A 13457-nucleotide genomic window follows, 5' to 3' on the forward strand; every position below is an offset into this window, starting at 1 on the left:
TTTCCACCACTGATGGCCAGAGGGGGGTAGACGTGTCCACCAACGACCCAAACCGTCAATGGAACTGAGTGAAAGTTAATATAGAGTACCAGTCAATAGTTTGGACCTTCTCATTCAAGGTTTTTCTTTATTTTTCACTATTTTCTACATTGTAGAATAATAGTGAAGACATCAAAACTATGAAATAACACATATGGAATCATGTAGTAACTAAAAACGAAAGTGTTAAACAAGTCAAAATATATTTTAGATTCTTCAAAGTAGCTACCCTTTGCACACTCTCTGCATCCTCTCAACCAGCTTCATGGGGTAGTCACCTGGAATACTTTTCCAACAGTCTTGAAGGAGTTCCCACATATGCTGAGCACTTGGTGGCTGCTTTACCTTCACTCTGCAGTCCAACTCACCCCAAACCATCTCAATTGGGTTGAGGTCGGGTGATTGTGGAGGTCAGGTCATCAGACGCAGCACTACATCACTCTCCTTCTTGGTCAAATAGCCCAAACACAGCCTGGAGGATGTTTTGGGTCATTGTCCTGTTGAAAAACAAATGATAGTTCCACTAAGCTCAAACCAGATGGGATGGTGTATCGCTGCAGAATGCTGTGGTAGCCAGGCTGGTTAAGTGTGCCTTGAATTCTATATAAATCACTGACAGTGTCACCAGCAAAGCAACCCCACACCTCCTCCTCCGTGCTTCAATGTGGGAACCACAATTGCGGATATCATCCGTTAACCTACTCAGCGACTGCACTTGAAGAAACTTTCAAAGTTCTTGAAATGTTCCATATTGACTGACCTTCATGTCTTAAAGTAATGATGGACTGTCATTTCTCTTTGCTTATTTGAGCTGTTTTTGCCATAATATGGACTTGGTCTTTTACCAAATAGGGCCATCTTCTGTATACTACCCCTACCTTGTCACAACACAGCTGATTGGCTCAAGTGCATTAAGAAGGAAAGAAATACCACAAATTAACTTAAGGCACACCTGTTAATTGAAATACATTCCAGGTAAACTACCTCATGAAGCTGGTTGAAAGAATGCCAAGAGTGTGCAAAGCTGTCATCAAGGCAAAGTGTGGCTACTTTGAAGAATCTCAAATATATTATGATTTGTTTAACACTTTTTTGATTACTACATGATTCCATGTGTGTTGTTTCATAGTTTTGATGTCTTCACTATTATTCTGCAAAGAAAAAGCCTTGAATGAGTAGGTGTATACAAACTATTGACTGTTACTGTGCATGTACAAACACAATTTTTATTTTATTTATTTTTATTTCACCTTTATTTAACCAGGTAGGCCAGTTGAGAACAAGTTCTCATTTGCAACTGCGACCTGGCCAAGATAAAGCAAAGCAGATTGACACATACAACAACACAGAGTTACACATGGAATAAACAAAACATACAGTCAATAATACAGTAGAAAAATCTATATACAGCATGTGCAAATGAGGTAGGATAAGAGAGGTAAGGCAATAAATAGGCCGTGGTGGCAAAGTAATTACAATATAGCAATTAAACACTGGAGTGGTAGGATGTGCAGAAGATGAAAGTGCAAGTTGAGATACTGGTGTGCAAAGGAGCAAGATAAATAAATAAATACATTATGGGGATGAGGAAGATTGGATGGGCTATTTACAGATGAGCTATGTACAGGTGCAGTGATCTGTGAACTGCTCTGACAGCTGGTGCTTAAAGCTAGTGAGGGAGATATGAGTCTCCAGCTTCAGAGATTTTTGCAGTTCGTTCCAGTCATTGGCAGCAGAGAACTGGAAGGAGAGACGGCCAAAGGAAGAATTGTCTTTGGGGGTGACCAGTGAGATATACCTGCTGGAGCGCGTGCTACAGGTGGGTGCTGCTATGGTGACCAGTGAGCTGTGATAAGGCGGGGCTTTACCTAGCAGAGACTTGTGGATGACCTGGAGCCAGTGAGTTTGGCGACGAGTATGAAGCGAGGGCCAGCCAACGAGATCATACAGGTCGCAGTGGTGGGTAGTAAATGGGGCTTTGGTGACAAAACGGATGGCACTGTGATAGACTGCATCCAATTTGTTGAGTAGAGTGTTGGAGGCTATTTTGTAAATGACATCGCCGAAGACGAGGATCGGTAGGATGGTATGTTTGGCAGCATGAGTCAAGGATGCTTTGTTGCAAAACAGGAATCCGATTCTAGATTTCATTTTGGATTGGAGATGTTTAATGTGAGTCTGGAAGGAGAGTTTACAGTCTAACCAGACACCTAGGTATTTGTAGTTGTCCACATATTCTAAGTCAGAACCATCCAGAGTAGTGATGCTGGACGGGCGGGCAGGTGCGGGCAGCGATCGGTTGAAGAGCATGCATTTAGTTTTACTTGCATTTAAGAGCAGTTGGAGGCCACGGAAGGAGAGTTGTATGGCATTGAAGCTCATCTGGAGGTTAGTTAACACAGTGTCCAACGAAGGGCCAGAGGTATACAGAATGTTGTCGTCTGCGCAGAGGTGGATCAGAGACTCACCAGCAGCAAGAGCGACATCATTGATGTCTACAGAGAAAAGAGTCGGCCCGAGAATTGAACCCTGTGGCACCCCCATAGAGACTGCCAGAGGTCCGGACAACAGGCCCTCCGATTTGACACACTGAACTCTATCGGAGAAGTAGTTGGTGAACCAGGCAGAGCAATAATTTGAGAAACCAAGGCTGTTGAGTCTGCCAATAAGAATGTGGTGATTGACAGAGTTGAAAGCCTTGGCCAGGTCGATGAATACGGCTGCACAGTAATGTCTCTTATCGATGGCGGTTATGATATTGTTTAGGACCTTGAGCGTTGCTGAGGTGCACCCATGACCAGCTCGGAAACCGGATTGCATAGCGGAGAAGGTACGGTGAGATTCAAAATAGTCGGTAATCTGTTTGTTAACTTGGCTTTCAAAGACCTTAGAAAGGCAGGGTAGAATAGATATAGGTCTGTAGCAGTTTGGGTCTAGAGTGTCTCCCCCTTTGAAGAGGGGGATGACTGTGGCAGCTTTCCAATCTATGGGAATCTCAGACGATACAAAAGAGGTTGAACAGGCTAGTAATAGGGGTTGCAATAATTACGGCAGATCATTTTAGAAAGAGAGGGTCCAGATTGTCTAGCCCGGCTGATTTGTAGGGGTCCAGATTTTGCAGCTCTTTCTGAACATCAGCTATCTGGATTTGGGTGAAGGAGAAGTGGGGGAGGTTTGGGCGAGTTGCTGTGGGGAACGCAGGGCTGTTGACCGGGGTAGGGGTAGCCAGGTGGAAAGCATTACCAGCCGTAGAAAAATGCTTATTGAAATTCTTAATTATTGTAGATTTATCGGTAGTGACAGTGTTTCCTAGCCTCAGTGCAGTGGGCAGCTGGGAGGAGGTGCTCTTATTCTCGATGGACTTTACAGTGTCCCAGAACTTTTTTGAGTTTGTACTACAGGATGCAAATTTCTGTTTGGAAAAGCTAGCCTTAGCTTTCCTAACTGCCTGTGTATATTGGTTCCTAACTTCCCTAAAAAATTGCATATCACGGGGGGCTATTCGATGCTAATGCAGAACGCCACAGTATGTTTTTATGTTTTTGTGCTGGTCAAGGGCAGACAGGTCTGGAGTGAACCAAGGGCTATATCTATTCCTGGTTCTACATTTTTTAAATGGAGCATGCTTATTTAAGATGGAGAGGAAAGTTCTTTTAAAGAATAGCCAGACATCCTCTACTGACGGTATGAGGTCAATGTCATTCCAGGACACACAGGGAGAACATAGCCCAAGAGTCACAAGTCCAAGTCCATACGGACACGCCATTCCTCTAAGGTAAACACAGTGACATCATCAACGTCAGAACCTGTAGTGTACGGTGATTTGTGTCTCAACGACCCCGGGACACATCGATAGGACTGATGGACTTTGACACCCATCAGCTGAGATTTCTAAACAAGCCCTGTATGTGTTTATGCGTGCATGCATGCATGTGTGTGTGTGCGCACGTGTGTGCGCACATCAGCTGATTGGCCACTGAGGACAGTCACTTGAACTTGAGCCTAGAGGGAATTTCAGTCCAAGAGAGAGAACCAGATGAACAGGATCAATCAAGAAATGAACAGGATCAGACCAGAGATGAACGGGATCAGATTAACAGGATCAGACCAGAGATGAACAGGATCAGATAAACAGGTTCAGATGAACAGGATCAGATGAACAGGATCAGATAAACAGGATCAGATGAACAGGATCAAACCAGAGATGAACAGGATCAGATAAACAGGATCAGACCAGAAATGAACAGGATCAGATGAACAGGATCAGATGAACAGGATCAGATAAACAGGATCAGATGAACAGGATCAAACCAGAGATGAACAGGATCAGATGAACAGGATCAAATGAACAGGATCAGATGAACGGGATCAGATGAACAGGATCAGACCAGAAATGAACAGGATCAGATGAACAGGATCAGATGAACAGGATCAGATGAACAGGATCAAACCAGAGATGAACAGGATCAGACAGCGGAAGAGTTTTCCCATGTACAGCGAGCTGTGACCTTTACCACTAATACTCTGGATTCAATCAATTCTTAAAGTCCCAGTGCAGTTAAATAATACTGTGAGTATAAACCTACAGGAGGGTATCTCTCCAGGAACAGGGTTGGAGTATAAACCTACAGGACGGTATCTCTCCAGGAACAGGGTTGGAGTGTAAACCTACAGGAGGGTATCTCTCCAGGAACAGGGTTGGAGTGTAAACCTACAGGAGGGTATCTCTCCAGGAACAGGGTTGGAGTGTAAACCTACAGCAGGGTATCTCTCCAGGAACAGGGTTGGAGTATAAACCTACAGGATGGTATCTCTCCAGGAACAGGGTTGGAGTATAAACCTACAGGAGGGTATCTCTCCAGGAACAGGGTTGGTGTTAGAACATATTACAGGGTATCTCTCCAGGAACACGGTTGGTGTTAGAACATATTACAGGGTATCTCTCCAGGAACACGGTTGGTGTTAGAACATATTACAGGGTATCTCTCCAGGAACAGTGTTGGGGTTAAAACCTACAGGAGGATATCTCTCCAGGAACAGGGTTGGAGAGCCCTTGACTAAGGGGATCATAAACTGACTCCCTAAACTCCCAGTCACCTCTGCTACCAGGCCACTGATAGGTTGCTAGGGAGGGTTGCTATGGAGCATGACCCCTGACAGGCCTTCTGCCTGCTCAGGTCAAAGCCTCAGTCTCTCTCCAAGAGAAAGGGAGTGTGTGGACATAAGTCCTTTGCTAATGTCAATATTTCCGTATACAGTCAATATTATTATATATATCTTATACAGTCAATATTATTATATATAGTCAATATTATTATATATATCTTTATACAGTCGATATTATTATATATATCTTATACAATCAATATTACTATTATTACGGTGTTTGTGTGCGTTCGTGTGTCCTCGTGACCGGTTGCATTTGTTTCCATAAGGCCAGTGTAAGGTAGAGTATATGTCTGTCCCAGCCTGTTGGTTTCTCCACAGTACGCCTGGAGAGAGGTCAGAACCACCACAGAGAAGCATGTTGGTTTCTCCACAGTACGCCTGGAGAGAGGTCAGAACCACCACAGAGAAGCATGTTGGTTTCTCCACAGTACGCCTGGAGAGAGGTCAGAACCACCACAGAGAAGCATGTTGGTTTCTCCACAGTACGCCAGGAGAGAGGTCAGAACCACCACAGAGAAGCATGTTGGTTTCTCCACAGTACGCCAGGAGAGAGGTCAGAACCACCACAGAGAAGCATGTTGGTTTCTCCACAGTACGCCTGGAGAGAGGTCAGAACCACCACAGAGAAGCATGTTGGTTTCTCCACAGTACGCCAGGAGAGAGGTCAGAACCACCACAGAGAAGCATGTTGGTTTCTCCACAGTACGCCTGGAGAGAGGTCAGAACCACCACAGAGAAGCATGTTGGTTTCTCCACAGTACGCCAGGAGAGAGGTCAGAACCACCACAGAGAGGCATGTTGGTTTCTCCACAGTACGCCAGGAGAGAGGTCAGAACCACCACAGAGAAGCATGTTGGTTTCTCCACAGTACGCCAGGAGAGAGGTCAGAACCACCACAGAGAAGCATGTTGGTTTCTCCACAGTACGCCTGGAGAGAGGTCAGAACCACCACAGAGAAGCATGTTGGTTTCTCCACAGTACGCCAGGAGAGAGGTCAGAACCACCACAGAGAAGCATGTTGGTTTCTCCACAGTACGCCTGGAGAGAGGTCAGAACCACCACAGAGAAGCATGTTGGTTTCTCCACAGTACGCCAGGAGAGAGGTCAGAACCACCACAGAGAAGCATGTTGGTTTCTCCACAGTACGCCTGGAGAGAGGTCAGAACCACCACAGAGAAGCATGTTGGTTTCTCCACAGTACGCCAGGAGAGAGGTCAGAACCACCACAGAGAGGCATGTTGGTTTCTCCACAGTACGCCAGGAGAGAGGTCAGAACCACCACAGAGAGGCAGAGCAAAAGGAGCCTCTGAGAAAGTTCTGTATTTTTGGGGTCAAGGTCAGCCATGCTTTGTGAAACCTGTGTGAAAGTATTGTAAGCCGGGGAGAACCAGTTCACAACCCTGGTCCTAGATCTAGTTCCAGCTCAGCACTAACGCACCTGATCCAAACAAACAACCATACAATCTGCATCCCAAATGACACTCTATGCCCTGTATAGTGCACTACTTTATTCCAGAGCCCTGTTCCCTATATAGTGCACTACTTTATCCCAGAGCCCTATTCCTTATATAGTGCACTACTTTATCCCAGAGCCCTATTCCTTATATAGTGCACTACTTTATCCCAGAGCCCTATTCCGTATATAGTGCATTGCTTTAGACCAGAGCCTTGTTCCCTATACAGTACACTACATTAGACCAGAGCCCTATTCCCTATACAGTACACTACTTTAGACCAGAGCCTTGTTCCCTATATAGTGCACTACTTTAGACCAGAGCCTTGTTCCCTATATAGTGCACTACTTTAGACCAGAGCCTTGTTCCCTATACAGTGCATTTCTTCTGACCATGGGGATAGGGTTCTATGTAGCTATTGTGTTTGAATTAAAACACCATGGGTCAGTTGAATTGGGTGTGTTCAGGCAGGGCTGGAACAAAAGCCTGCACACACTGTGACCCTCTAGGACCAGGGATGTTGTCAGGTTGACTACTCTCCCTGATCAGAGTGAAATAGAAATAGAGAGAAGAGGACTATGGAATTAAAACAATTTTTAAAAGCTTATTTATTGTTCAAATAAAAACGTACATGTTTTGGATTTTGGCCTTCTTCAAGGTTTTTACAAAAATAAGAAGGAATGAGGCTTTTAAACATTTCAGGGACCAATCACAACAAATATGCAAATAAAAACATGATGCAATTAGTTCAACCATTTGTAAAAGACTAACCAATAGACTGTGAGTGGATGTTGTCCTGACCAATAGACTGTGATAACATGTTGTCCTGACCAATAGACTGTGAGTGGATGTTGTCCTGACCAATAGACTGTGATAACATGTTGTCCTGACCAATAGACTGTGAGTGGATGTTGTCCTGACCAATAGACTGTGAGTGGATGTTGTCCTGACCAATAGACTGTGAGTGGATGTTGTCCTGACCAATAGACTGTGAGTGGATGTTGTCCTGACCAATAGACTGTGATAACATGTTGTCCTGACCAATAGACTGTGAGTGGATGTTGTCCTGACCAATAGACTGTGAGTGGATGTTGTCCTGACCAATAGACTGTGAGTGGATGTTGTCCTGACCAATAGACTGTGAGTGGATGTTGTCCTGACCAATAGACTGTGAGTGGATGTTGTCCTGACCAATAGACTGTGAGTGGATGTTGTCCTGACCAATAAACTGTGAGTGGATGTTGTCCTGACCAATAGACTGTGAGTGGATGTTGTCCTGACCAATAGACTGTGAGTGGATGTTGTCCTGACCAATAGACTGTGAGTGGATGTTGTCCTGACCAATAGACTGTGAGTGGATGTTGTCTTGACCAATAGACTGTGAGTGGATGTTGTCCTGACCAATAGACTGTGAGTGGATGTTGTCCTGACCAATAGACTGTGAGTGGATGTTGTCCTGACCAATAGACTGTGATAACATGTTGTCCTGACCAATAGACTGTGAGTGGATGTTGTCCTGACCAATAGACTGTGAGTGGATGTTGTCCTGACCAATAGACTGTGAGTGGATGTTGTCCTGACCAATAGACTGTGATAACATGTTGTCCTGACCAATAGACTGTGAGTGGATGTTGTCCTGACCAATAGACTGTGAGTGGATGTTGTCCTGACCAATAGACTGTGATAACATGTTGTCTTGACCAATAGACTGTGAGTGGATGTTGTCCTGACCAATAGACTGTGAGTGGATGTTGTCCTGACCAATAGACTGTGAGTGGATGTTGTCCTGACCAATAGACTGTGAGTGGATGTTGTCCTGACCAATAGACTGTGAGTGGATGTTATCCTGACCAATAGACTGTGAGTGGATGTTGTCCTGACCAATAGACTGTGATAACATGTTGTCCTGACCAATAGACTGTGAGTGGATGTTGTCCTGACCAATAGACTGTGAGTGGATGTTGTCCTGACCAATAGACTGTGTTTTTATACTTTCAATGATAACGTCAGTAGAGAGTAATACAACCAGACTGGTGACATTTCCAATGATAAATAACACCTGAGAATCAGCAGCACCTTCAATAGAATTTAAAATATAATGTTATCATTCATTGTGATAGGTCGGGGAAACCTGTCTTCACGCTGACCAACTCCCAAAACATCACACGCAGTCCGCCCCACAACATATTCAGCCAATAGAAAACAGTTATTTCCGGATCGTGTGGGAATGTGTCAACTTTAGACTCATTTTTGAAAAGTGTCCGTTTTGTCCCAGACAGATGGATATTGTAATCCATCAATGTTTAATCTGTAATTCAGCCAGTCTGTCCAATGTGTCTAACCCTTGGTGATTACTGGCACAGCGAAAGGCAAGAGTTGCTCCCTGTCTACAACTTCTGGAGAGTTCTTTGAGGACATATTGTCACTGCCAAATAAGTCCTCTAGAAAACAATTAGAGTAGAGAACAGAGTGTGTGTGTGTGTGTGTGTGTGTGTGCGTGCGTGCGTTTGGGAAGTTGTATCTCTCCAACCCAAGTTGGCAACAATAAATCCCCCGGCGGCTTATAATGCCCCACCATGTTAAAGTAGTTTACATAAACGTTCACGCACGCACGCACGCACACGCACCCCACACACACACACACACACACACACACACACACACACACACACACACACACACACACATTGTAATATCAGCCAGCTTGTTGAAGAGAGAAGTTATTAATCCACAAATAAACAGAAACTCATGCTAACAGGCAGGATCATACACCTTCTCTTAGTTCACCTTCTGAGTGCAGAAGTCCCTACCTTTCCTGTGTATTAAACAGCTGAATCATCATGAGACCCTGTCTACCCAGGCACACAGACCTTTAATAAGCTTGAGGATATTTTGTTGTGGTGAACACGATGCTGCAGATGAAACACTAAGTACAGTGCATTTACAAAGTAGTCAGATCCCTTAAATTTTTCCACATTTTGATACATTACAGCCTTATTCAAAAATGTATTACATAGTTTTTTCCCCCTCATTAATCTACACACAGTACCCCATAATAACAAAGCAGAAACAGGTTTTTAGAAATTCTTGCAAATTTACATAAGTATTCAGACCCTTTACTCAGTACTTTGTTGAAGCACCTTTGGCAGTGATTGCACTCTCAAGTCTTGTTGGGTAGGACGCTACAAGCTTGGCACACCTGTATTTGGGGAGTTTCTCCCATTCTTCTCTGCAGATCCTCTCAAGCTCTGTCAGGTTGGATGGGGAGCGTCGCCGCACAGCTATTTTCAGGTCTCTCCAGAGACAAATTTCGGGTTCAAGTCCGGCCTCTGGCTGGGCCACTCAAGGACATTCAGAGACTTGTCCTGAAGCCACTCCCGCGTTGTCTTGGCTGTGTGCTTAGGGTCGTTGTCCTGTTGGAAGGTAAACCTTGGCCCCAGTCTGAGGTCCTGAGCGCTCTGGAGTAGGTTTTCATCAAGGATCTCTCTGTACTTTGCTCCGTTCATCTTTCCCTCAATCCTGACTAGTCTCCCTGCCACTGAAAAACATCCCCACAGCATGATGCTGCCACCACCATGCATCACCGTAGGGATGGTGCCAGGTTTCCTCCAGAAGTGATGCTTGGCATTCAGGCCAAAGAGTTTCATCAGTCACTTCCCTGGCCAAGGCCCTTCTCCCGCGATTGCTCAGTTTGGTCGGGCGGCCAGCTCTAGGAAGAGTCTTGGTGGTTCCAAACTTCTTACATTTGGGGATCTTCAATGATGCAGAAATGTTTTGGTACCCTTCCCCAGATCTGTGCCTCGACACAATCCTGTCTCAGAGCTCTACAGACAATTCCTCCGACCTCATGGCTTGGTTTTCGCTCTGACATAAAACTGCCAACTGTGGGACCTTATATAGACAGGTGTGTGTCTTTCCAAATCATGTCCAATCAATTGAATTTACTACAGGTGGACTCTAATCAAGTTGAATAAAAAAATCTCAAGGATGATCAATGGAAACAGGATGCACCTGAGCTTAATTTCGACTCTCATAGCAAAGGATCTGAATACTTATGTAAATAAGGTATTTATCTTTTTTATTTCTAGAAATTTGCAAACATTTCTAAAAACCTGTTTTCCCATTGTCATTATGGGATATTGTGTGTAGATTGATGAGGAAAACAATCCATTTAATCCATTTTGAATAAGGCTGTAACTAAGTCAAGAGGTCTGAATACTTTCCAAATGCACTGTAGCTGATATATCAACATGGCTTCCCTTGCAAGCTGTTGCAACATTGTGATCAAATGTATTGCAACTTTAGTGAATGATCAGAATCAGAAACTGACTTGCACATCCAGCATCTACTACTATGTCTAAATCTCAGTGTGTGTGTGTGTGTGTGTGTGAGAGAGAGACAGAGAGAGAGAGAGAGAGAGAGAGAGAGAGAGAGAAAGGTAGAGAGTGTGTGTGTGAGAGAGAGAGAGAGCGAGAGAGAGAGTCTGTGTCTTCACTGTTACAGAACGTTACTGTCATCTCTGTTAATTAACACAGCCATTGATCTGTGTATGTCCAGTCTGACTCTGGGACTATATGGTCCAGTCTGACTCTGGGACTATATGGTTCAGCCTGACTCTGGGACTATATGGTCCAGTCTGACTCAGGGACTATATGGTCTTCACCTGGGTTCAAGCATATTTTAAATATTTTAAAATACTTGATCTGTGCTTGATTGAGCTTGCCTGGCTTAATGAACCAATAGAATATCCCCAAAAGACTGTCAACCTCTGGCACTCGAGGCAGGCCAGAGCCAATTTCAAATACTATTTGAACCCATGGTCTGATATGGTCTGATTCTGCCTGAACTTGAGTGTAGAGTTGGAGTTACAAAGTTCAGGGAAAAGTTGTTCAATAGGGCAAGGGAGAGAGCTCCTTGGGAGATTATGTGTGTGTGTGTGTGTGTGTGTGTGTGTGTGAATACATTAGTCTCCACGTGGCCCTCCGAGATCCTCAGTGACACACAGGCCAGTGTTCAAAGTCACAGCGTTTGAGTCACAGCAGGCTGCTGAGGGGAGGACGGCTCATAACAATGGCTAGAATGGAGTGTTAGGAATGTCATCAGAGACAATGAAACCATGTGTGTAATGTGTGGGATACGATTCCATTTATTCCATTCCAGCCATTATTATGAGCCTGTCTTCCCCAATGAAGGTGTCACCAACCAGCATATATATATATATTTTTACCTTCATTTAACTAGGAAAGTCAGTTAAGAACAAATTCTTATTTTACAATGACGGCCTATCCGGGCCAAACCATCTCCTAACTAGGATGACGCTGGACCAATTGTGCAACGCCCTATAGGACTCCTGATCACGGCCGGTTGTGATACAGCCCGGGATCGAACCAAATCAAATCAAAAATGTATTTGTCACATGTGTCGAATACAACAGGTTTAGACCTTACAATGAAATGCTGAATACAACAGGTGTAGTAGACCTTACAGTAAAATGCTGAATACAACAGGTGTAGTAGACCTTACAGTGAAATGCTGAATACAACAGGTGTAGTAGACCTTACAGTGAAATGCTGAATACAACAGGTGTAGTAGACCTTACAGTGAAATGCTGAATACAACAGGTGTAGTAGACCTTACAGTGAAATGCTGAATACAACAGGTGTAGTAGACCTCACAGTGAAATGCTGAATACAACAGGTGTAGTAGACCTTACAGTGAAATGCTGAATACAACAGGTGTAGTAGACCTTACAGTGAAATGCTGAATACAACAGGTGTAGTAGACCTCACAGTGAAATGCTGAATACAACAGGTGTAGACCTCACAGTGAAATGCTGACTTACAAGCCCTTAACCAACAATGCAGTTTAAGAAAAATACCTAAGGAAATATAACCAGTCTGTAGTGATGCCTGTAGCACTGAGATTCAGTGCCTTAGACCTGCAAGCTCCAGGAGCCTTAATAGTGTATATGTGCATAGCTAGGGAACATACCCTCACATCATAACCAAATCCCATTAGCAAATAGAAGGTTTAGCTGCAAACATAATGTAGTCCCGTGTGGCTCAGTTGGTAGAGCATGGTGTTTGCAATGCCAGGGTTGTGGGTTTGAGTCCCATGGGGGACCAGTACGGAGAAAAAAAAATGTATGAAACGTATGCATTCACTACTGTAAGTCACTCTGGATAAGAGTGTGTGCTAAATGACTAAAATAATCATAAGGCTGTATACAACTCACATCTATTTGCTGTACTGCAGATGTGGAATGTCCATGAAAACATCAGTGGTCCTGTATAGTTTGGTCTGTATTAGGTCAGACCAGGGTACGTGGTATCGCTAGTGTGTAGTGATCACTTGAGATGATCTATATCTTAAAACATGTACATGTTTTTGCATTACCAGGATAAATGTGAAAACGGACAATTATCTATTGACATTATTGCAAAATAATTATTGGAATACATTTCAGTTCTATGTCCACTGGAAATCATGTTTGACTTATTTTATACCATTCCACCAATTTTAGGGGCGGCAGGTAGCCTAGTGGTTAGAGCGTTGGGTCAGTAACTGAAAGTTTGCTGGATCAAATCCCTGAGCTGACAAGGTATAAATCTGTCATTCTGCCCCCTGAAAAAGGCAGTTAACCCACTGTTCCTAGGCCGTCATTGAAAATAATAATTTGTTCTTAACTGACTTGCCTTCTTAAATAAAGGTTACATTTAATAAAAAATTCCGCTCCAGTCATTAGCCTGTCCTCCCCAATTAAGGTGCCACCAACCTCCTGTGTTACAAAATCTA

Source organism: Salmo salar, chromosome 14 (assembly GCF_965601325.2).
Source record: "Salmo salar chromosome 14, fSalSal1, whole genome shotgun sequence".
NCBI classification, from domain to species: domain Eukaryota; kingdom Metazoa; phylum Chordata; class Actinopteri; order Salmoniformes; family Salmonidae; genus Salmo; species Salmo salar.